This window comes from Protopterus annectens, chromosome 1.part0 (genome assembly GCF_019279795.1).
Source record: "Protopterus annectens isolate FY-2018-M chromosome 1.part0, PAN1.0, whole genome shotgun sequence".
Classification (NCBI taxonomy): domain Eukaryota; kingdom Metazoa; phylum Chordata; order Ceratodontiformes; family Protopteridae; genus Protopterus; species Protopterus annectens.
Window position 1 is genome coordinate 1854997576 of NC_056725.1, and position 23031 is coordinate 1855020606.

Here is a 23031-nt window from a genome sequence, read left to right on the forward strand (position 1 = left end):
ACGTGGGTGATAGTCCCATAGATCGTGAGCAAGTACTGGCATCTGAGCTTAATGCTAAGTGGCTCTGATCACTGAATATAATTGATGCAGGGGAACCTCTTGTCATTAATGTATCAGTGCTGCATGAGATAGACCTTGACTGAAGCATTCTACCATGTGTTGTGCCTTCTTCTTCTTCTTGGGTGGATCCATATGATTGCCTGCAGCACTTTCTTGAGATCTATATCTGGTGTCTGACCTACTCATCCACCATGCATGTGGACAGTCCCTCATCCACATCCAGCTGTGCTTCCAATGTATATCTGGCAAGTCTTTACTAGTGTGTGCATACAGGCTGATGTAGACAAAGCCAGATGCAGCAGTAGGCGACATAAACAGTCGCCTAGGGCCCTGCTTCTATGGGAGCTTACTCTGGCTTGGAGGCTTCAATATTAAAAAAAAATACTTCTTAACACCATGATGGTGGTGTCTTCTCTTTTAAGGGGACCATGTGTGCATCATATGCATGAATGCCAACTCAGATGTAAACCCATTTCTTACTCGCATGCAGAATTTAAACTAGCCGTTCCATTTATAGAGAAGGTAAGTGCATGTGTGGGTGTTTAAACTAGTGGGTTCCGATGTTTCTGTATGAAACAGACAGTTGTGTATGTATGTGTATGTAATTTAAACTACCCATTCTGTTTGTATGAGAGATAGTGTGTGTGTGTATTGCTGTATGAGAGAGTAGGTGTGTGTATGTGTATGTTGCTGTGTGAATGAAGAGAGAAGGTAGATGTATGTGTGTGTGTGTGTGTGTGTGTGTGTGTGTGTGTGTGTGTGTGTGAGAGAGCACAGAGAGAAGGTGTGTGTGGGTATGTGTGTGTCTGCATGTGTGTGTGTGTGTGTGTGTGTGTGTGTGTGTGTGAGCAGAGAAGTTAGTTGTGTGTGTGTGTGTTTAACGTACCTCTGAACTGTTCAGATTTAGCCTCATAATTTTGGTCTGTTTCTCATAAGATGTGTGGTTTTCTGGCAAATCACAGAGGATTGAAGTAATTTTGGGAGGGTGGCCTAATGGTTAAGGTGTTTGCCTTACAAACACAAGGTGCAGGATTTGAGTCTCACAAAGGATAATTGGCTAGACTTAAAATGGCTCGCAAGGGCAGTTAGCTTAGTACTAATCTATGAATCTATTAAATGAGGACATATATTTGAGTTTCGGACTTAACATTCTTCAGAAAATGCAAGCTAACACAAATCCTGTTATTCTAGCAACTTTCTAAGTTAAAAACAGCAATAGTTAAACTCTATCCCTATTTTTGGGTGATTATATTGTCATTATTTTAGGCTTTGTCCAGATTTCTTGCACTAAGAGTTTGATAGGTATGCATACCTCTCAACTGTCCAGATTTTTGTCTCATATTTTTGACCTATTCCTCATAAAAATGTATGGTTTTCTGGCAAATCACTGAGGATTGAAATAACTAAATAATGCCACACATTTGAGTTTCAGTCTTCATTTCCTTCAGAAAATGCATGTTAAGACAAATTTTGTTATTCTAGCAACTTTCTAATTCTATAAGAACAATATGCATCTATATTACAAGATCGAATGCTTAGGTGATCGAACACCTAAACATCAAACTTGTAATATCAAACCCAAAAATGTCCAATGGCGCAGGAAAACATGTCGGTCAGCCACGGAAAAAAAAAACACTTTACACCCAAACTAAGTGGGGGGCTTTGCCCCCCACACCCCCTAACATGGGGGACTGTGCCTCCCCACACCTCCCTAACTAAATATACCAACTCTGGGATTGCTCTACAGTAGCAAAATGGCAAAATCTGGTGAATAGCCAAGGAAAATCTTTCCCTACATTAAATCGGCTGTTCCCTGTTTTTTGCTTTCGATATTACAAGTTCAATGTTTAGGTGTTTGATCACCTAAGCATTCGATCTTGTAATATAGACCCGAACAATACTTATAATCTGTCCCTATTTTGGAACCATTGACCCCACCCATTATTTTAGGCTTTGAGCAGATTTCTTGTGCTAAGAGGTTGAGAGGTATGGAGGTATGGAGGTATGGTAGATAATGCCCAGGGGGGGGCAGGTTAGTCTATTAACTTGATGAGGCTTGACCCTGTAACTTTGTTACAGGAGACAAGAGCCTGAATCCTCTACACCAACTACCAGACTGATGAAGGAATTGTGAGTTTCTGTGGAGACAAGAGCCTGAATCCTCTACAACTACCAGACTGCTGATGGATTTGTGAGTTTGAGTTTCAGTACATTTTCAGGGAATTATGCGTTTCAGTGAACTTTCAAAGGATTGTGAGTTTCAGTGCATTTTCACGGAATTGTGAGTTTCAAGTGAAGAGAAGTTTACTGTTGCTCATGCTAAGTCTGTTTTCAATGTGCACCTAATGGTTTTGTTTAGCAAATGGCAGTCACTGTTTGTGCTGTAGAAATTGAAAACAGTGTTAGTACCATAATTGCCTTTAGTGCAGAAGGCTGTGGATTCTACTCCCACACCATGTAGATGGAGTGCTAATATTGCAGTGCCCTTTTGATTGGGGATTATTTGGTATATTTTAAGGGGGGTAGGGGTGCTACACTCCTGAGTGTATCCTTCTTTGTATGAGATGCCTAACAACTATGAACTTGTTGTCAGTCATTCCCTATTGCAATATTACCAGTTTGCCAATATTTTTAATGTAGTATAGGCAATTAATCCTTGAAGGGCAGCATGTGCTGAATTTGTAGATGAAACACTGAAATGTAAAGTTGTTTGCCAGTGGCAACCTCTTCATTAGTTACAGATCTCTTTAATGTGGAATTATTCAGGTGACTTTTACTTCTGCAGAGAGTGTACTTATTGAATTATACTGGTGTATTGTAATGACAGAAGTTTGAGTGGTCTTTTATGATTAAAATGTTCTGAAATGGGCAGTTTTGTCATTATTGGGTCATTCATTTAGTTCCATTGCTTACTGGAAAAATGTTCAAAACTACAAATTTAAAACACACTCTAACAAGTGGTGCTGTATTATATAAGGAATATAATTTAATACAGTCAGGAAGGTGAATCAAAGTACACATGCATATATGCATGGTCCTAAATATGTGTGCAAGGGGCCTATGATTTGAAAATAGCCCGAAAGTAAACTTTATCCACCACTGGCCAAATGCATTTTCTTTGAATGTGGGTTTCAATACTGTTTCAATGAATGTGAATTTCAATAGCAGAGAAGTTTACTGCTCATGCTAAGTCTGTTTTCATTCTGAGACTGTATTGTTTGTTATGCAAATGGCTATTAGTGTTGTACTATTTTATTTCAATATCTGTAATCATTGTAGAAATAAATAAGAAAACAGTATACACACTGATAGGTTTGAACAGTGTTTATGGTAACTGGAGAGAAATAGCCAAGTAATGGAACACTGGAATGGCTGGGGAGGGGGTTGCTGCTGGGGGGGTAGGGGGTGCTGCAGCAGGTGGGCTTTGGGGAGACCCCAACCTATTACCCTGCCTAGGGCCCCATTTGACCATGATCCGACTCTGGATATAGAGGCTCAGTGTGCAATCATACTGTACGAGAATCATCATGACATTGTTCCTAGCCTATATCATTCCCATGCACTGGTGAATTTACTCACATATATCCTGTCATATTCTAACCATCTCTACCTGACTCTCAGTGGCAGTATATACTGCTGTCCTGGTCATTATGCATTAGGTGTTTCTGAATTATGTCTCAGCAAATTTGGTGTTGGGCAGTCAAAGCCTTTTGCATCTCTGGAGCTAACTGTGGCATATGTCTTTGCCTGGTATCACTGAATACAGGTGTGACCATGGATTTCTGCTATCCATAAAAGGGTAGTTTCTTTATCAAAAGGTTCATGCTGTGCCAAAGAAACAGGCATTGAGCTATGTGGTGCTCCCCCACTTTGTAATGTCATTTCCTCATTCTACTGATTGGGTTAGTCTGTGTCGCAACCTATGGAGTTATGCACCTGCTGTGGAATGGGTGGCTCTGCCAATACACTTTCTATCTGTATAATCTGTGGCATGAGAGTTATGACATCATCATTAGCAGCCATTCTGCTGTCAACATTAGCCTGGTGTACTGAGGCACATGATATGGTTGTTTCTGGTGCTCTCCCTGTCAAGAAATATGTCAAGAGGTGGTTAACATGAGCCATGACAGATGGAATGATTATTACATAAAGGTAAGATGCCCACACTCACTATGCATTGGCTGCTGGGTTTGTGCCACATCTGACATTGTTGGTACCTAAAGAAGAAATATTTTCTAACTTCAGCTCAGCATAATTGAATAAAATCAGGTACACAATAAGTTTCTACACTGCCTGATGAGATTGTTGTAGGGGACTGAAAGTACTGGTGTCCACAACACCTCTGATGATTCCAGCAGCATCCTCATCTGTATTAAAGTAATTTTCAAATAAAGACAAAAGGTACTTCATAAAATCACATCTTTCTCTGTCAAATGCTTCCTCTTCATCATGACCCACCATGAACAGTGGTATTTTCTTACATTCTGATTCCCTCTGGATCATCATTCTTCTATTAATGTTGTCAAATGTTTGTCTCCCCTCCACAAAGCCACTTTGATCCATATCTATAAATTTTGGCACCACCTATGCCATTGTTTAGCTGCTATAGACATAAACAGTTTATAATCTTGGTTTGGAATTGAAACAGACCTATATGAAGCTGGATCTGATGGATCTTTACCATCTTTAGGTATTACAGCTCCCACTGCTTTCTTCCAGGATGCTGGTGCTTCTCCTCCTTTTAAAATACCATTAAACAAAACCTTCCAGATTTTTATCACTTTCGTCCCTCCTAGTTTCCAGACTTCCACAGGAATATCATCTATTTCTGTAGACTTTCCTGTAGATTGGTTATACATGACCATTTTAGCTCATCCCCTCCTATCCTGTTAATATCTGAGCCTCAGTTACTTTTAACCTTGGCATATTTATTTCTTCCATAAACATTTCCATTTGTACTTTTTTATTTCCACATTTCTCTTCTTTATACAGATTTTCATAAAACTTCTGAAATATTTCTTAAACCTCTACCGGATCTCTGGTTATTTTCCTCGTCATAGAATCCCTAAGCTTGGCAACAACCTTTAATACTTTCTGTTGCCTGGCCATTGTACTAAAAGCTTTTGTGCTCTGGAACTATTGTCAAAAAACAGTTGCTTAACAGCAGTCTTTCTAAACTCATGCATATTATCGAGGTATTCCCTTATTTTCTCTTTAGCACTATGCAGTTGCACCTCTTCTATGTTCTGCGAGATGCCCCCTGTTCTGGAATACTTTAACGTTTGTCATTCCATGTAAATAATTATTGTTATTTCTTAATGACATCTCTTTTTCTTTTATTTCTACCCTATTTTTAAACTCCACTTTCATTTTATCCCACTCCAGTCTCCAGTACCTATTCCTTAAACTCCTCTTTGTTTAACAAATAGAAGGGGAAGTACCAGTATCTCATTTTTATTTATTTTAGTCATAACTGGCACATGATCTGAAATAGTTATTGGATGCATATTAAAACTTCCAACTGAATGCACATGTTCCCGTAAAATATAATTTCTGTCTAGTCTAGTCCAGTTTTGTAACTTAGGGAATAATAGGTAGTCAGGATGAACTTTTGAAACATTTCTATTTAGTCTGAAGGAAGAAAGTTCCTCCCAAGGCTGAGTCTAGGAAAAAATCCCAGAAAAATCATTCTGTCACACTGGATGACAGAAGACTTTTGCAAATGAATTTGAAATCCCAGACTGAATGGGCATTCCTGAGGAGCTCTTAGAGACTTTTTTCTGCTGAAAAAAAGAATGTACAAAGATAAGACAACCATCCAAATATGAAAAATATAAAAGCCAAGAAGTGTGTGATAAGCAATGACTGGCAACAGGGATTTTGTGAATACTCTTGGTGCAATGGGGAGTCCAAACGGTAAAACAAAGAACTGATAATGTAAGCTTGATGCAGACAATCTTAAGAAACAGCTGGCGTGCTTGACAATAGGAATGTGATGATAAGCATCCTTTAGATTCAGCTTTACCGTGAAACCTACATGTGGAATTAGAGGTGCATGATTTTGGAGAGATAGCATCTTGAACTTCAGAATCTTGACAAAAGTGTTTAGAAAAGAAAGATCCAAGACAGACCTGCAGGATCCTTTTAGTTTTAGAACTAGAAATATCTTTGAGTAAATACATTTGCTAGGAGATTGACAGGCACTGGTTCTATGAGTCACTGAGGCAGCATGTTGTGCAGAATGGGAGGAAAGAGAGAAATCAAGTTCCATGGGCAAGGTTGGAGTCCACTGGGAACAGGGTTGCCAGACGTCCCTATTTGGGCGGGACTGTCCCGAGATCAGCAGCCTGATCCCGAGTCCCACACTGCCAGTTTAAATCCCGGGCAGCCTCCGCTTTGTTTTTTTTTGTTTTTTTTTGATTGGCCTGTATACCGGCATACGGGCTAATCAAAAATCGCTAAAAACGGAGCTTCTTGTGTTTAATGCGGAAGTTCCGCATTAAACACAAGAAGCTCCATGTTTAGCGATGTTTGATTGGCCCGTATGCCAGTATACGGGCCAATCAAAACATCGCAAAACAGAGCTACTTTTGTTTAATGCGGAACTGCAATGTTCCGCATTACACACAAGAAGCTCCGTGTTTAGCGATTTTTGATTGGCCTGGGCCAATCAAATAAAAAATAAACACACAGAGCTACTTCTGTTTAAACTGTGATGTTCCACATTAAAGACGTGGAAGACCTTTTTTTTTTTAGTCTTCACTTTGTCCCTACCTGGCCAATCTGGCAACCCTGACTGGGAACTGACTGGGAAGGGGAAGGGACTACCATAGCCAAGAAAAACCTTTTAGGATTATATTCAGAACCCAGTTGTCTGAGACTATCTTGATGCCAAAAAGGAAGATGAAGTCTCAGAGACATAGAAAGGTTTCCAGGGTGGAGGTGGAGAGTCTGAACAGGTAACTAGTAATGCTGACTGGGAGGACTGTCCTTTACTTTTAGAGGTCTTTCCTTTCTTTTTTGGGCCTCCTTTCCATAATTTTTAAACCCTTATTACTAGCTCCTTGCTGCTCAAACTGCTTATTAGAAAAGGGAGTTGATGTGGAAGGATAACTATTTTTTGATAAAAAGGAGGGTAGAAAAATCCTGAGTCATTCCTTGAATTACTTTCCCCCTTTCATCACACTTCTAAAGCATCTCAGCTGCAGGAAGGCCAAACAGAGTCTCTTAAATAAGGGTTATGCTGCTAAACGCTAGGAGCTTAAACCAAAAACTGCACACCCTGGAAGCACTTCTATCACTGGAGGATGTTGATGCCTGTTCAGTCGCAGAAATCTGGTTCAAGGCCTCAGAGAGTACCTCGGCCGTGAAAGGCTGCAATGCCTTCCACACTTTCAGACTGCAAAATAAATGTGTGAGAACCAAAGGAGGTGGTATTTCTATCTATATTAGAGATAAATTCACCTCCTGACTAGTTAGATTGGACAACTCCAAATTCAGATTACTGTGGGCAAGACCCCCATTCAAGTCATAGCTAGTCATTGATCCCCCTCCATGGATCATGATGCGCACGAGGCCTACTTGATCAAACTGGAGTCAATCCAAACATTGCCAAACACTCTGGTCATGGAGGATTTCAGTTATTCCCACCATCATCTGGGAAACCTATTCTAACCTTAACTCACTAATGCAAAAGTTCGTTGACTTTGTTAACTCAAATGCCTTGGAACAAATTGTTCAAATCCCAACAAGAGGAACAAACAGACTAGATCTTGCCCTCACTAATATGACAAACAGATGCACCACCAAATCTGCTGGACCCTCATTAGTTAAATCTGAACACAAATCAGTCACCTTCGAGCTGACACTAACACCAGAACTCAAAAAGGGCAAAGTCAGACTAAAAAACTTTAACAAAGCAAACTATACCCTCTTAGGGGAAGGTATAAATGCCTTCCAAGCCCCACTCCCAGTGGGAAGTGGTAACTACACCAAAGCTTAGCCCTATACAATCACTTGCATAAATGTACAGACTCAGCTGTTCCAGACAAAATGAAAGCCAGAACCCCAATTACAAACAAGCCAACCCTGGTGGACATCCATCATCAACAAACTTTATAACAAATGCAAAAAGTTGCTGTCTAAGAAAACTAAGGCTAGGCCCCAACAATGGAAAAGCACCTTCCTCAGCCTCAACAGGCAAATAAGACAACATGTCAAATCTTCTAAGGGTAACTTTGAAAAAAATTAGCAATCACAGTCAAACTTTTCTAGCTATGTACATAGCCTAAAAGTAGGACCCAAGCATGTGCAGAAATTGTGACTAACAGTATCACACACACTGATCCCGGAGTGATAACAGACCTGCTAACAGACAGACTTGGTAAAAATTTTACTCCGCTATCCCCTCCAAACTTATCACAAACCTTGCCTCAAATTCCCCCCCATCCTACATATCTGAAGAGCAGGTCATTAAAGCCTTGTCTAAGGCAAAAAACACAGCCTCTATGGGACCAGAAAACATCCCAGGCTGTCTTCTAAACAAACTAAAACATGAACTAGCATCACCATTAAGTACCTTATTCAATCACAGCCTAACCTCAGGCTTTGATACTATGGAATGGAGAACAGCAACAGTTATTTCTTCCACAAAGGTGGCTTAGCAACAGACCCAGGGAATTATAGACCCATAAATCTGACCAGTCTCATCTGTAAAGCCATGGAACGTATCATCATGGATCTCATAAATACATAAGTGACCTCCAAACCATGGATCTGACCCAATTCAGCTTCATCAAGGTCAGATCCTGCCTGTTAAACCTGGTGGATTTCTTTGAAAATGTGACCAGGGCCATTGATGAGGGCAAATCTGTGTACACAGCATACCTCAACTTGGCAAAGGCCTTTGACACAATCCCACATTTAGGCATTACCGATCAAACTGAATGAAATCCCCTTTGTTGTAAGATGAGTTGCCAACTGGCTCACAAACCATTCACACACTATCAAACTGGATGACTCCATATCAACCAGCAGACCTGTCACCAGGGGGGCGGGGTGCCACAAGAGTCAGTGGGCCCCCTACTGTTTGGTATATACTTCTCAGAAGTTCAGGCCAAAACTAAGGAGCTGTGTCTCACCAAGTTTGCAATCGACTACAAACTGGGTGCAATTAATGAATCCCTAAATTATGTCAGTATACTTCAGGAGGCTCTTATGCAGAACAGCGACTGGTGTCTTAGTCATGGTCTCAAAGTGAATGCAAAGAAATGCATCATCATTCCCTTCGGTAAAAACAATGTCCCTTCACACTATCAAATTAACAACAATATCCTATGTACCAAAGAAGTGGTAATGGATCTGGGATCACAGGTAGACTGTGACCATAACTTCAACCACCATGTGTGACCTGTATTAAGAAAGGCTTTCTACTTAGCAAACTTGATTAGCAAAGGCATCACCTCTAGAGCATAGGAGGTTATAGCCCCTCTATACTCGTCACTAATCAGGCCATAATTGTGTATAACACACTGTTCGGCATGTACTGTGCAAAGCACCTGCAGCAATTGGAGAGACCTTAGAGGTTTCTAATTAAGAAGATCAAGGGACTCCAGCACATGCCTTACACAGACTGACTAAAGTCCCGGTCACTAAACTCACTATTGTATAGACTTCTTAGGGGAGACTTATGCCTGGCTTATAGAGCAATCTCCAACCCAAACCTAATGAATTTGTTGCACATCTGTATTTGAAATGGGACTAGAGCTACCCATTGCAGGGACCTAAATATGGCCTGCAACTTGAATAGGACATGCTGGAGGGATACATTTGTTTCCCAGTGACTGCTGCATCTTTGGAATAGGCTGCCAGTTCATGTGAAGCAGAGCACCTCTATGACACTGTTCAAAAGGAAGCTCGACAAGTGGATGGGGCACCATAAATTCTTACCGTGGATAGCGCCCCAACACTTCTGGACATGGGCAGTCATTACTATATACAACCATGGGTATTGTTCTATCTTATTACATTGTGATGACATGGCTAGGCTTGAAATGCCCTCTGAGTCAATACCCTAGTCACCTCCTATGATCCTATGAGCCTATTATCTAAGGGAGAATTTAAAATCTCAGATTTAATATCATCAGGAAGACTTTGTGAATGAAGCCAAGCAAATCTCCTTAAATCTACTCAAGGAGCAGCACTTCTTGTGGAAAAGTTAGGAGAATCATAAGCACACTGTAAAATATGCTCAGTCACCTGAGAAACAGCTGTTGCATAAGTATTTAATGAATTCTTTGCCTCAGAAGGAGAAAGGCTAACCATTACCTTCTGCATGTTCTCAAAAGATACAAACAAAAACTTTAACATATGAGCTTAACAGTTTAAAATATGAAAGTTAATGTATCAAAGGAATACCTCAGGGATTCAGTAAAATCCCTAGCGGAAGCCGTACAGCCCATGAGAGAAAGCCCCTGCTCCCATGTTATTGAAGTTTGTGATTCACAGACAGACAGATTACCTGTATTGGGAAAAGAGCTCATTATAGACTAATTTGCATGTCTCTGAATTGCATTACCTACAACGAAGTGCAAATCAGCACTTCCCATTGTAGGAAACTGGGTTGGCGGCCACATCATGGAAACAGTGGCAACCGTCCATTCACTCTTGCATCCACAACCACATAGTAAAACTCAAACACTTCACTTACTCCATACTTGTCGTCCTGGCTGTCAAATCATTTACTTTGTCTCCTTTTACCCTGCTCTGGTAACTCATGGATGATTACAGTTCGGTCCTTAATGCCAGATGTTCGAGTTTTACACTTCATATTTTTCAGTAAATGCAAGCTCTCAATGGATTGGCTACACAGGGAACCCCGGATTACCTTACCAACATTGGGACACTAATTAGCCTGAAAATGGGCATAGGAATTAAGACCAAGCCTGCCTCCTTCTAAGTGGCGAACCATAGGTTCTCTTGCAAATTAGTCTGAGACTAGATATGTAAATTAGGATTAAGCCATCCTTTTTCCGAATGGTGAACCTTAGGTTCCCAAGTAAATCAGTGATAGTTATAACCCCACACTGATTAGCCAATGGGGGCCGAAAAACACACACATTCAACATCTCACTGTGGCCTAATCAAGGTAAAGACTCCACCCTCATAAGAACTATGGTACATAAGTGATTGCAAGTGCTGTGATTCTCACAGTGCAAGATTGCTTGTCCATTTGCTTCAATAAAGTTTCCTTGGATTCTGTATTGCTGGCTTCATCCTTTCTCTGAGAAGAGGGCATTAACTGCTTTTAGAGCTCATATCGACCATACAGGAATTTGTTTGGGTAAAATATTTGATCCTTTATGATTGTGGATTTTGCGAAAAGGATGGACATGGCTGTGGTGAATACGTATTTTAAGAAGAGGGAGGAGCATAGGGTGATGTACAAGAGTGGAGGAAGATGCACTCAGGTGGATTATATCCTATGTAGGAGGGTCAGTCTGAAGGAGACTGGAGACTGTAAAGTGGTGAAAGGGGAAAGTGTAGTTAAGCAGCATAGATTGGTGGTCTGTAGGATGACGTTTTTCATCAAGAAGAGGAGGAGAAGTGTGAAAGCAGTGCCAAGGATTAAATGGTGGAAGTTAAAAAAGGGTGATTGTAAGGTGGAGTTCAGGGAAGAGTTAAGACAGGCACTGGGAGGCAGTAAAGAGTTACCAAATAGCTGGGAAACTACAGCAGAGCTAGTAAGGGAGACCGCTAGAAAGGTGTTTGGTGTGACATCTGGACAGAGGAAGGAGGACAAGGAGACCTGGTGGTGGAGTGAGGAAGTACAGGAGAGTATACAGAGGAAGAGGCTGGCAGAAAAGAAGTGGGATTGCCAAAGATATGAAGAAAGTAGACATGACTATAAGGAGATGAGACGCATGGCAAAGAGGGAGGTGGCGAAGGCTAAGGATAAGGCATATGGAGAGCTGTATGAGAGATTGGACACTAAAGAGGGAGAAAAGGACCTATACCGATTGGCTAGACAGAGGGACAGAGCTGGGAAACATGTGCAGCAGGTAAGGGTGATAAAGGATAGTGAGGGAAATGTACTCACAAGTGAGGAGAGTGTGTTGATTAGATGGAAAGAGTACTTTGAAGGGCTGATGAATGAAGAGAATGAGAGTGAAAGAAGGTTGGATGATGTGGGGATAGTGAATCAGGAAGTGAAACAGATTAGCAAGGAGGAAGTAAGGTCAGCTATGAAGAGGATAAAGAATGGAAAGGCTGTTGGCCCAGATGACATACCAATGGAAGCATGGATGTGCTTAGGTGGAATGGCAGTAGAATTTTTAACCAGATTGTTTAATGAAATTTTGGAAAGTCAGAGGATGCCTGAGGAGTGGAGAAAAAGTGTTTTGGTACCTATCTTTAAGAATAAGGGTGATGTGCAGAGCTGCAGTAACTACAGAGGGATAAAATTGATCATTCACAGCTTGAAGTTATGGGAAAGAGTAGTGGAAGCTAGGTTAAGAAGGGAGGTGATGATTAGTGATCAGCAGTATGGTTTAATGCCAGGAAAGAGCACTACAGATGCAATATTTGCTCTGAGAATGTTGTTGGAGAAATACAGAGAAGGTCAGAAGGAGTTGCATTGTGTCTTTGTGGACTTAGAAAAGCATAAGACAGGGTGCCTAGAGAGGAGTTGTGGTATTGTATGAGGAAGTCAGGAGTGGCAGAGAAGCATGTAAGAGTGGTACAGGATATGTACGAGGATAGTGTGACATTGGTGAGGACTGCGGTGGGAGTGACAGATACGTTTAAGGTGGAGGTGGGATTACATCAAGGATCAGCTCTGAGCTCTTTCTTATTTGCAGTAGTGATGAACAGGTTGACAGATTAGATCAGACAGGAGGCCCCATGGACTATGATGTTTGCAGATGACATTGTGATATGTAGTTAGAGTTGGGACCAGGTTGAGGAGACCCTGGAGAGGTGGAGATATGTTTTAGAGAGGAGAGGAATGAAGGTCAGCAGGGCTAAAACAGAATATATGTGCATAAATGTGAGGGAGGGTAGATGAATGGTGAGGATGCAGGGAGTAGAGTTGGTAAAGGTGGATGAGTTTAAGTACTTGGGATCAACAGTTCAGAGTAATGGTGAGTGTGGAAGAGTGGTGAAGAAGAGAGTACAGGCAGGGTGGAATGGGTGGAGAAGAGTTGTCAGGAGTGATTTGTGACAGACGGGTACCAGTAAGAGTGAAAGGGAAGGTCTACAAGAGGGTAGTGAGACCAGCTATGTTATATGGATTGGAGATGGTGGCATTGATGAAAAGGCAGGAGTCAGAGCTGGATGTGACAGAGTTAAAGATGTTAAGATTTGCACTGGGTGTGACTAGGATGGACAGGATTAGGAATCAGTATATTAGAGGGTCAGCTCAGGTTGGACAGTTTGGAGACAAAGCAAGAGAGGCGAGATTGCATTGGCTTGGACATGTGCTGAGAAGGGATGCTGGGTATATTGGGAAAAGGATGCTAAGGATGGAACTGCCAGGTAAGAGGAAAAGAGGAAGGCCTAAGATAAGGTTTATGGATGTGGTGAGAGAGGACATGCAGGCAGTTGGTGTGAAAGAGCATGATGCAGAGGACAGGAAGAAATGGAAACAGAAGATCCCCTGTGGCGACCCCTAATGGGAACAGCCAAAAGAAGATGATGATTTGATCCTTTATCTGTTTTAGTTCTTTCCTATACTACCTTAGGATTGTAGGCAGGATTCACTGAATTTGCCTTTTCCTGACCTGAAAATGGATTTCTGACTTTTTCTTCAGTAAGTGTATGCTAGGGCACAAAAGTACAAGGTTGGAAGGTATGCCTAAAATTTTCTGTCACTCACCCTTGTTCAGCACAACATGTTAGAGATATTAAATAATGCTTGAGATCCTCAATATGCTGTAAAAGCACACCTGGTGCACTAAGTTATCAGTGCAGCAGACTAATGCAGGGGTCTCTTGTGTCAAGGGTGCATGGTTAAAGTCCCTTTCTTCCATTCATTCTTTTAAATTATATTAGTTATGAAGTGTCCCTGGTGTCTAGTGGTTCACTGGACCTTTTATTTAATGTGCCTTTATGGCACTCCAGAAAGAATATCCCTGGTGTCTAGTGTTCCTCCCACCCACCCTGATCTCTGTACCACTTTAAGTGCCATTAATGCACAAGTGTTATAAAGTAATCCCTGGTGTCTAGTGTCTCCTCCACCACCCTGATCTCCATACTGTTAAAGTACCATTATGGCATGATCACTATTCATCCATGGTGTCTGGTGTCTCCCCCATGTCATAGTGTTAAAGTGCCATTAAGTCACAATCATGAAGAGATGTCCTTTATGTCCAGTCTTACCTAACCACATGATCTCCATCCTGGTGGTTGCAGATATTGCTCACACATTGGGGTTGTGTGCACAGGTAAGGTAGCTCACACCCTCACCCCTCCACACACATCCCTTCCTTCCCATGATAGCACAAATGAACACAATCATCATACACACACAGACATGCACTTAACCCCTCATTAACCCCCTTTTATGACCTCCCAGGCAGACATTCACACATATGCTCTCACATGCAGCCTCTTGCATACACTCAGGCAGATAAACTCTATCTTACCACTAAACTCCCCAGTACTTACATCTTTCATGACAGAGGAACATGGTCTTTTGGCCCTGTTTACTACCATGAGGTGCAAAGGGTGCCCATGCTAATTTACTCATCTGAATGATTCAGTTGCTTGGCATGTAGTTGCCTTCTTGGAGGCAGTGCTGGGGCTGAGAACCCCATGACTAATTAGCAAATGCTTCTCATCTCAGACTACCTCATTAGCATACAGCTCGGCTGTGGAGACAACCTTATGCAATGCTGGACATCTTCATGCAAAACACCATGCAACACCAAGTTAGGGCTTTCTATGAATTCAAAAAGGTGACAGTGAGGTTTGTGAATTCTGTCCTACATTTTCCTCCCTAACTTATCCAGTGCTTTCCCATCTTTGTCAGAATGAATGGGGTCAATATCAGTAACCTGTTGAACAGAAAGAGATTTAGAAAGAAAAATAACTACTGGATCTGCTTTAGGATTGAAAAATGTGCACTTGCATGCTTGAGGCACCTTATATATTTTGTCAGACCTCTTAGAAGTGGAAGGTTAACTGTCAGGATGACTTGATGCAGTGAGAAAAACATTCTGTATAGCCGGTAATACTAAGGGGATAGGTTCAGCTTTTGGCAGCTGGAGGTTCATAGGTGAATACTAGGTTAACTGCCTTGAATGGTCATTTTAAGCTTAGGCAATAACCCAAGGTTGGAATCAAACATTGTACCCTGTGTCTATGAGGTGAAAACCTTAACCATTATGCTAACCCCACCCCATCTGTAGCTGTAATAAATTATAATACATTTTCTTTGCCACTAGAATTTCATGTTGATCCCACTGACACAACTCTTTCATGCTTGCCTAAAAGCCAGTGAAAGAAATTTCTTCAGCAGGGAAGTCTGAAGCCATGCTGTCCTCAGAATCAGAATGCTGAGACTAAGAATAAATTGCTGAAGTACACTCCTCCCGCTGCAATGACTGCTGTTCTGATTGAATTATCATATCAGAGTAAGAAGGAACTATTTTCATTTTCTTACCAGAAGGTTGTGAAGTGGAGGGGAGAGTTTTAATCTGGTCTTTGGGAAATTCTGTCTAAATCTGCCCTGCCCATGGAAATTGTAACAGGAGACTGGTAGTTTTTCTCACTAAGCACATTCTTTCTAAACAATGCCTGACTCTTAGGCACAATGAACCCAGTATCATAGGTTCATAGGTTCATAGATTAGTACTAGGCTAACTGCCCTTGCGAGCCATTTTAAGCCTATCCAATTATCCTTTGTGAGAAACCTTGTCTGTTGTGTGTGTTTGGCAAGCAAACACTAACCACCAGGCCACCACCCCCCACAACCCCATCCCACCCAAGTGATGACCCCTCCCCAGAAAGCAGCAATAGATGCTCTACCTTGCCCACTAAAGGCATCCCTACAACCACAGAGGACATAACTACCCCCTACCCCTGTCTTTGGGGGCAAAGAAGGCTACACTAAGAAGTCATGGGGAATGAGGTGGTTGGTCTGAGAAGCAATAAATGTCCACAGCAGAGACACCTCCCAGCAGCTGAGGCAAATAATGAGCTGGTCAGACCTTTAAAGACTCTTTGCAGAGACTTTTCTTTTTATGAGCCTGGGAAGGTACAACCATGGAGACAAACAGCTGCTACATCAGTAAGCTGGGAACGAAGACAGGATTATGGGTAGCAGAGCCTTGATGAGTCGGTAAGGTGAATGGCAGAGAACAAGTTATTCTGAGGTAAGTAAACCAATGGCAGTTCCCCACTGGCACAGTATCTTGTTCAAAACTCACAAAACATCAAATTCTGAGAGAATGTTGTCAAAAATTACATTTCTCCTCACAAAAAGTTTACACAAGCATAAACATCACAACTCCCTTCAATACATTATGACATTCCATATCACTTTGTTTCTTAGCAAAAGCAGACATTTCTAATAGAAAAACACATTTCTTTTATAAAATCAAATTAAAATAGGAAGGCTTTCTCCAATGGAGACTTATCTGCACAGCTCTTGATGAATCGCTAGCTGACTGACAGATCATGGGGCCATAAAATTAAATTGCCCACTTCAGCGGCAGAAAACCTCTGAAGATTTTTGTCACCCCAGATGCCCTTCATGTGGAATGGCCCATATGCTGCTGGAGTTAGAGCATCTGGAAAGCACCCAAACCTCTGTGAAACTGTCTGAGGCATGGAATAGAATCATTATAGCTTAGGCTACTGCAACAGTGATCCATGTATTGAACATCAGTATTATTTTGTATATAATTGAGTAGAAGTATTTAGGTTTGACCCTCAATCTTTCTTTAACCTTTATAATCCAGATTGACAATATCATTAATAAAGTCCTCTCACAACTAAAAGTCTGCTTTAGAATCTTACATCAACTATTTACTTTTGTATGCAAAGGCCTGGCCAAAATGTTCTTCTCCCTAAACTAGAATATGGATTTCCTGTAGTCTTTTTCCACTCTGCTTATAACACTGAAATATTACAAGTCACACAGAATAAAACTGCCAGATTTGTCTTACACACTAACTCCCAGGTACACCACTGTAACCTTTTAAAAGACTTAACTGGGTACCTATAACTGAAGGAACAACTTATCTACAAAGTACCTTGTTACATAACATTTTAAATGGAGATTACTGATCCCATCTAAAAAGAATATTCACAATCAACCAGAAGTTAATCTCACTTAAACAACCCACGATTTAAAACAGTCATTGGCAAAAGACCCTTTTCCAGAACAGCCTGAGCTCTGTGGAATAAAATCCCAGCTGATTAGGCATCAAGATACTCTAACAAGTTTCAAGAAGACTATTTCTGAGTACCTTTTTGAGGAAGTAGCTTGGAAATGCTTTAGGGATGATGGATAAATGAGAAACCACCAATCACCTACTTGTAGTAGCTCTTGCTTAAAAACTTTAGTCAGCAGAGTTTGCCTATTTCCTTTGAACGCTTCCTATTCTTTCAATACTTGTCTGCTCAATAATTTCTTACGTACACACTTTTGTTAATGTAAAACAACTAGGATTTCTTTTGTTAAAAAAAAAACAAATTAACATTTCAACAGTAGAAGCATGTATTTTGAAGTGTATTTCAACTTATGTAAACTGATTGGAAAATCCAGTTTAACCACTGAATTGTAGAAACATGTATTCAAACTTTATTTCAAACTATGTAAATTGTGGAAGGACAACATTCCATTGAAAAAGCATAATAGTAAACCTACAATTAATCTTCTACAAGTGGTCAAACATCCAATCACTGAAAAAAAAATTTAAAAAAACATAATTTTTTACAAGGGGACAAGACCCCCTGATACTTATGTATACCAACTTCAGGATTGTTCTACAGTGAGTAAAGGGAAAACTTCCCTTTCTCCACTATTCTGCAATCTCGAACAGAAAAAAGACAGAACTATTTGATCATCTGAGATATGAACAGCTGTATTGGCTTTTTCAGTGTTCAGTGAAATGACTCATTATCCACTAAAGATTATGTACCCATAAATTGTAAATCTGTATAATATTTTTATTCTATACCTTAACTTTATTTTCACTGTTTTTGTCTCTGCCTACATGGTGTCTGAAAAGGATATCTTGACCAGTCCACATATCTGGTTACCAAATAGTAAACAGATACAAATAAATTGTGTGCAATGCCCTATAAGGACAGAGACACAACAAATTGGTGACAAGTCAATGTCAAAACATACAGGCAAATTATTTCAAGCAAAATTCTGACAAAACAGAGAGACTGGGAAGAACAAACAACAGAACATGCACAGGTGATGAAATCTTACACTAGTCTGAACATGGAAGATTGCCTTATGAGCATTGCTTAAATAATAGAATAAATCAGTTAATTATTTATGGATTAAAATGGAAGAACATTAAAGCTGCTCTGATGCCCGTGCCCTGGCCCAGCAATCAAGGAGCCTCAATCCTCACCGCTAACACCAGTGAGGGGCGTCCATATAGGGAAAGGATAATAAATACACACACAGTAAAGTACAATTTCCCTTAAGAGCCCACACAGATCACAGTCAGTCTGGGGCTGGTTTCTCCCTTTCTCTCCGGGTCCCCAATAAGACTCCCCACTGGCCCAGCTAAACCTCCACCACCCTCCCTGTCCAACCAGTGCTTAGTGTCCCTGCCCAAGTAGCTGACACACACACACACACACACACACACACACACACACACACACACACACACACACACACACACACACACACACACACACACACACTTTGAGATAAGAGTTATATACAACCAAACAAACAGTTTAGGGGAAAGCTGGCACAGGTTCTCCAGCAATGCCCCTTTTCTGCCCAGTCTAAAAGGTAGTACCAGCTGCCACCACCCACTAATATCAGCTACTCAAAGGCCCTTCTGAAACGGTAACCAATTATTACAATATTATTATCCAAATGGTAAGTGTGACTGAACAGTCAAGGCTTATTAGAGTGACTTAGTACAGTATCGCTATATACATGCAATGTACTCTAGAGCTTAAATTAACTCTACATAAAACAGCCACAGTTGAAAGGTTTAATAATACTTGATAATAAATAATAAAAACACAAGACAATACTTCTTACTACACAATGCTAGTCAAGAGTTCAGAGATCAGAGAGTAATACTTAAAATAATACCGTAGAAAAGTTCTGACATCAACACAGAAAACCGCTTAGTCTAATCTTCCTAATTCCTAGCTATTTCTAAGAGAAAACACAATTCTACATAACTTACATATAGAGCAAAGCAGTGCTGGTGATGTTGGATGTTCTCAAGACAAAATGCACAGAGCTCTCTGATTCTCTCTCTTTAAGTTGATAACACAGAGCTGCTTCACATGACATCATTCTTCACACTTCTCTGGTGTTTCCAGGCTAACAGAAACATTTACATTCTTTATACCTGGTCAAAAACCAGAGCAATAAAGGACATTTATACATACAAATTCTAGCCATTAACTCTGGTCTTAAAACAATAGGCAGGATGCCTCCCTCTAGAGATATTGGCTCTGAATTTTGACATCAAAGACAGTCATAAAATGCTTGACTTAGCTTTCTTACAGCAGAGTGCACTGTTGTTACATTTTTGCAGTTCAATATCCAATGCAGTCTTTTCACATTTAAGAGAACAAACCTGTGGCCTACATTAATATTTACAAATGACAGAATTATCTACAGAATTCTATCTGGCTAGGCTGGCAGCCTTTACCTATCTTTACAGCTGCTGCTAGTGTGTGTTTGGGAGATGGCTTCTGAATCTGGTGCTTACAGGAGCAGACATTGAACTTTACTTATGTAGCAAAGTGCCTTCTCCATGGTTGCCATCCTCTCTGCCTTGTAACACAGTGTCAGACACCAGGCATTGTGGACAATAACCATGAGAGTCATTGTCAGCATCAGCCCCCTGTTTCCCATTTTTACATGAGGGTGAGGTATAACATCAACATTAGTCAATGTGGCCAAATCACCTAGAACCAATGTTTACATCAATGAGTGGCTAGCCATGATTCAGTACTAGCTACAACACTGAATGATTTTAAAAGCATTATTAATCATCTTCTTTCAGCTGTTCCCATTAGGGGTCGCCACATTGGATCATCTGTTTCCATTTCTTCCTGTCCTCTGCATCTTGCTCTGTCACACCAACCACGTGCATGTCCTCTCTCACCACATCCATAAACCTTATCTTGAGCCTTCCCCTTTTCCTGTTACCTGGTAGCTTCATCCTTAGCATCTTTTTCCCAATATACTCAGGATCCCTCCTCAGCACGTCCAAACCAATGTAATCTTTCCTCTCTGGCTTTGTCTCCAAACCTTCCAACCTGGGCTGACCCTATAATTTACTTATTCCTAGTCCTGTCCACCCTCATCACACCCAGTGCAAATCTTAACATCTTTAACTCTGCCACGTCAAGCTCTGACTCCTGCCGTTTTGTCAATGCCACTGTCACCAACCCATATAACATAGCTGGTCTCATTACCTTCTTGTAGACCTTCACTTTCACTCTTACTGGTACTCGTCTGTCACAAATCACTCCTGACACTCTTCTCCACCCACCATCCTGCCTGTACTCTCTTCTTCACCTCTCTTCCACACTCACCATTACTCTGAACTATTGATCCCAAGTATTTAAACTCATCCACCTTCGCCACCTCTACTCCTTGCATCCTCACCATTCCTCTATCCTCCCTCTCATTCACACACATATATTCTGTCTTAGTCCTGCTGACCTTCATTCCTCTTCTCTCTAGAGCATATCTCCATCTCTCCAGGGTCTCCTCCACCTGTTCCCTATTCTCACTACAGATCACAATGTCATCTGCAAACATCATAGTCCACAGGGACTCCTGTCTGATCTCGTCTGTCAACCTGTCCATCACCATTGCAAATAAGAAAGGGCTCAGAGCTGATCCTTGATGTAATCCCACCTCCACCTTAAACATCTGTTGCTCCTACTGCAGACCTCACCACTGTCACACTACCCTCATACATATCCTGTACCACTCTTACATACTTCTCTGACACTCCCGACTTCCTCATACAATACCTCAACTCCTCTCTAGGCACCCTGTCATATGCTTTCTCTAAGTCTACAAAAACACAATGCAACTCCTTCTGAACTTCTCTGCACTTCTCCATCAACACTCTCAGAGCAAACATCGCATCTGTAGCACTCTTTCCCGGCATGAAACTATACTGCTGATCACTAATCATCACGTCCCTTCTTAACCTAGCTTCCACTATTCTTTCCCATAACTTCATGCTGTGACTGATCAATTTAATCCCACTGTAGTTACTACAGCTCTGCACATCACCCTTATTCTTAAAAATTGGTACAAAACACTTTTTCTCCATTCCTCATGCATCCTCTCACTTTCCAAAATTTCATTAAACAATCTGGTTAAAAACTCTACTGCCATTTCACCTAAACACCTCCATGCTTCCACAGGTATGTCATCTGACCAACAGCCTTTCCATTCTTCATCCTCTTCATAACAATCCTTACTTCCTCCTTGCTAATCCATTGCACTTCATGATTCACTATCCCCACATCATCCAACCTTCTCTCCCTCTCATTCTCTTCATTCATCAACCCCTCAAAGTACTCTTTCCATCTCCTCAACACACTCTCCTCGCTTGTAAGTATGTTTCCCTCATGATCCTTTATCACCTATACCTGCTGCACATCTTTCCTAGCTCGGTACCTCTGTCTAGCCAATCTGTACAGGTCCTTTTCTCCCTCCTTGGTGTCCAACCTTTCATACAACTCTTCATATGCCTTATCCTTAGCCTTTGCCACCTCTCTCTTTGCCAAGCACCTCATCTCCTTATACTCCTGTCTACTTTCTTCATCTCTCTGACAATCCCACTTCTTCTTTGCCAACCTCTTTCGCTGTATACTCTCCTGTACTTCTTCATTCCACCACCATGTCTCCTTGTCATCCTTCCTCTGTCCAGATGTCATATCAAGCACCTTTCTAGCTGTCTCCCTTACTAGTTCTGCTGTAGTTACCCAGCTATTTGGTAACTCTTCACTGCCACCCAGTGTCTGTCTTAACTCTTCCCTGAACTCCACCTCACAATTACCCTTTTTCAATTTCCACCATTTAATCCTTGGGGCTGCCGTCACACTCCTCCTCCTCTTCTTGATTACCAACATCATCCTACAGACCACCATTCTATGCTGCCTAACTACACTTTCCCTGGTCACCACTTTACAGTCTCCAATCTCCTTCAAACTGGCCCTCCTACATAAGATATAATCCACCTGTGTGCATCTTCCTCCACTCTTGTATGTCACCCTATGCTCCTCCCTCTTGTTAAAATACGTATTCACCACAGCCATGTCCATCCTTTTTGCAAAATCTACTACCATCTGACCTTCTGCATTCCTTTGTTTAACACCATACCTACCCATCACTTCTTCATCCCCTCTGTTCCCTTCACCAACATGCCCATTGAAATCTGCTCCAATCACCACTTTCTCACCCTTGGGTACAATCATCACCACTTCATCCAACTCACTCCAAAATTTTTCTTTCTCGTCTATTGCACACCCAACTTGTGGAGCACATGCACTAACAACATTCATCATTACACCATCAATTTCCAGCTTCATAAACATCACTCTGTCCGACATTCTTTTCACCTCCAAAACACTCTTAGTATACTGTTCCTTCAGGATAACTTCTACACCATTGCTCCTCCCATCCACACCATGATAAAACAATTTGAACCCACCTCCAATACACCTAGCCTTACTCCCCTTCCATCTGGTCTCTTGCACACACAATATACCAACCTTCCT

General features: G+C 41.2%; 1 protein-coding gene across 2 annotated transcripts in view; it reads right to left on the reverse strand.

The window, feature by feature from the left end:
- The window catches only part of OSMR (oncostatin M receptor), a 1030877-nt gene that overhangs the window by 172697 nt on the left and 835149 nt on the right, over positions 1-23031 (reverse strand). The window lies entirely within an intron of this gene.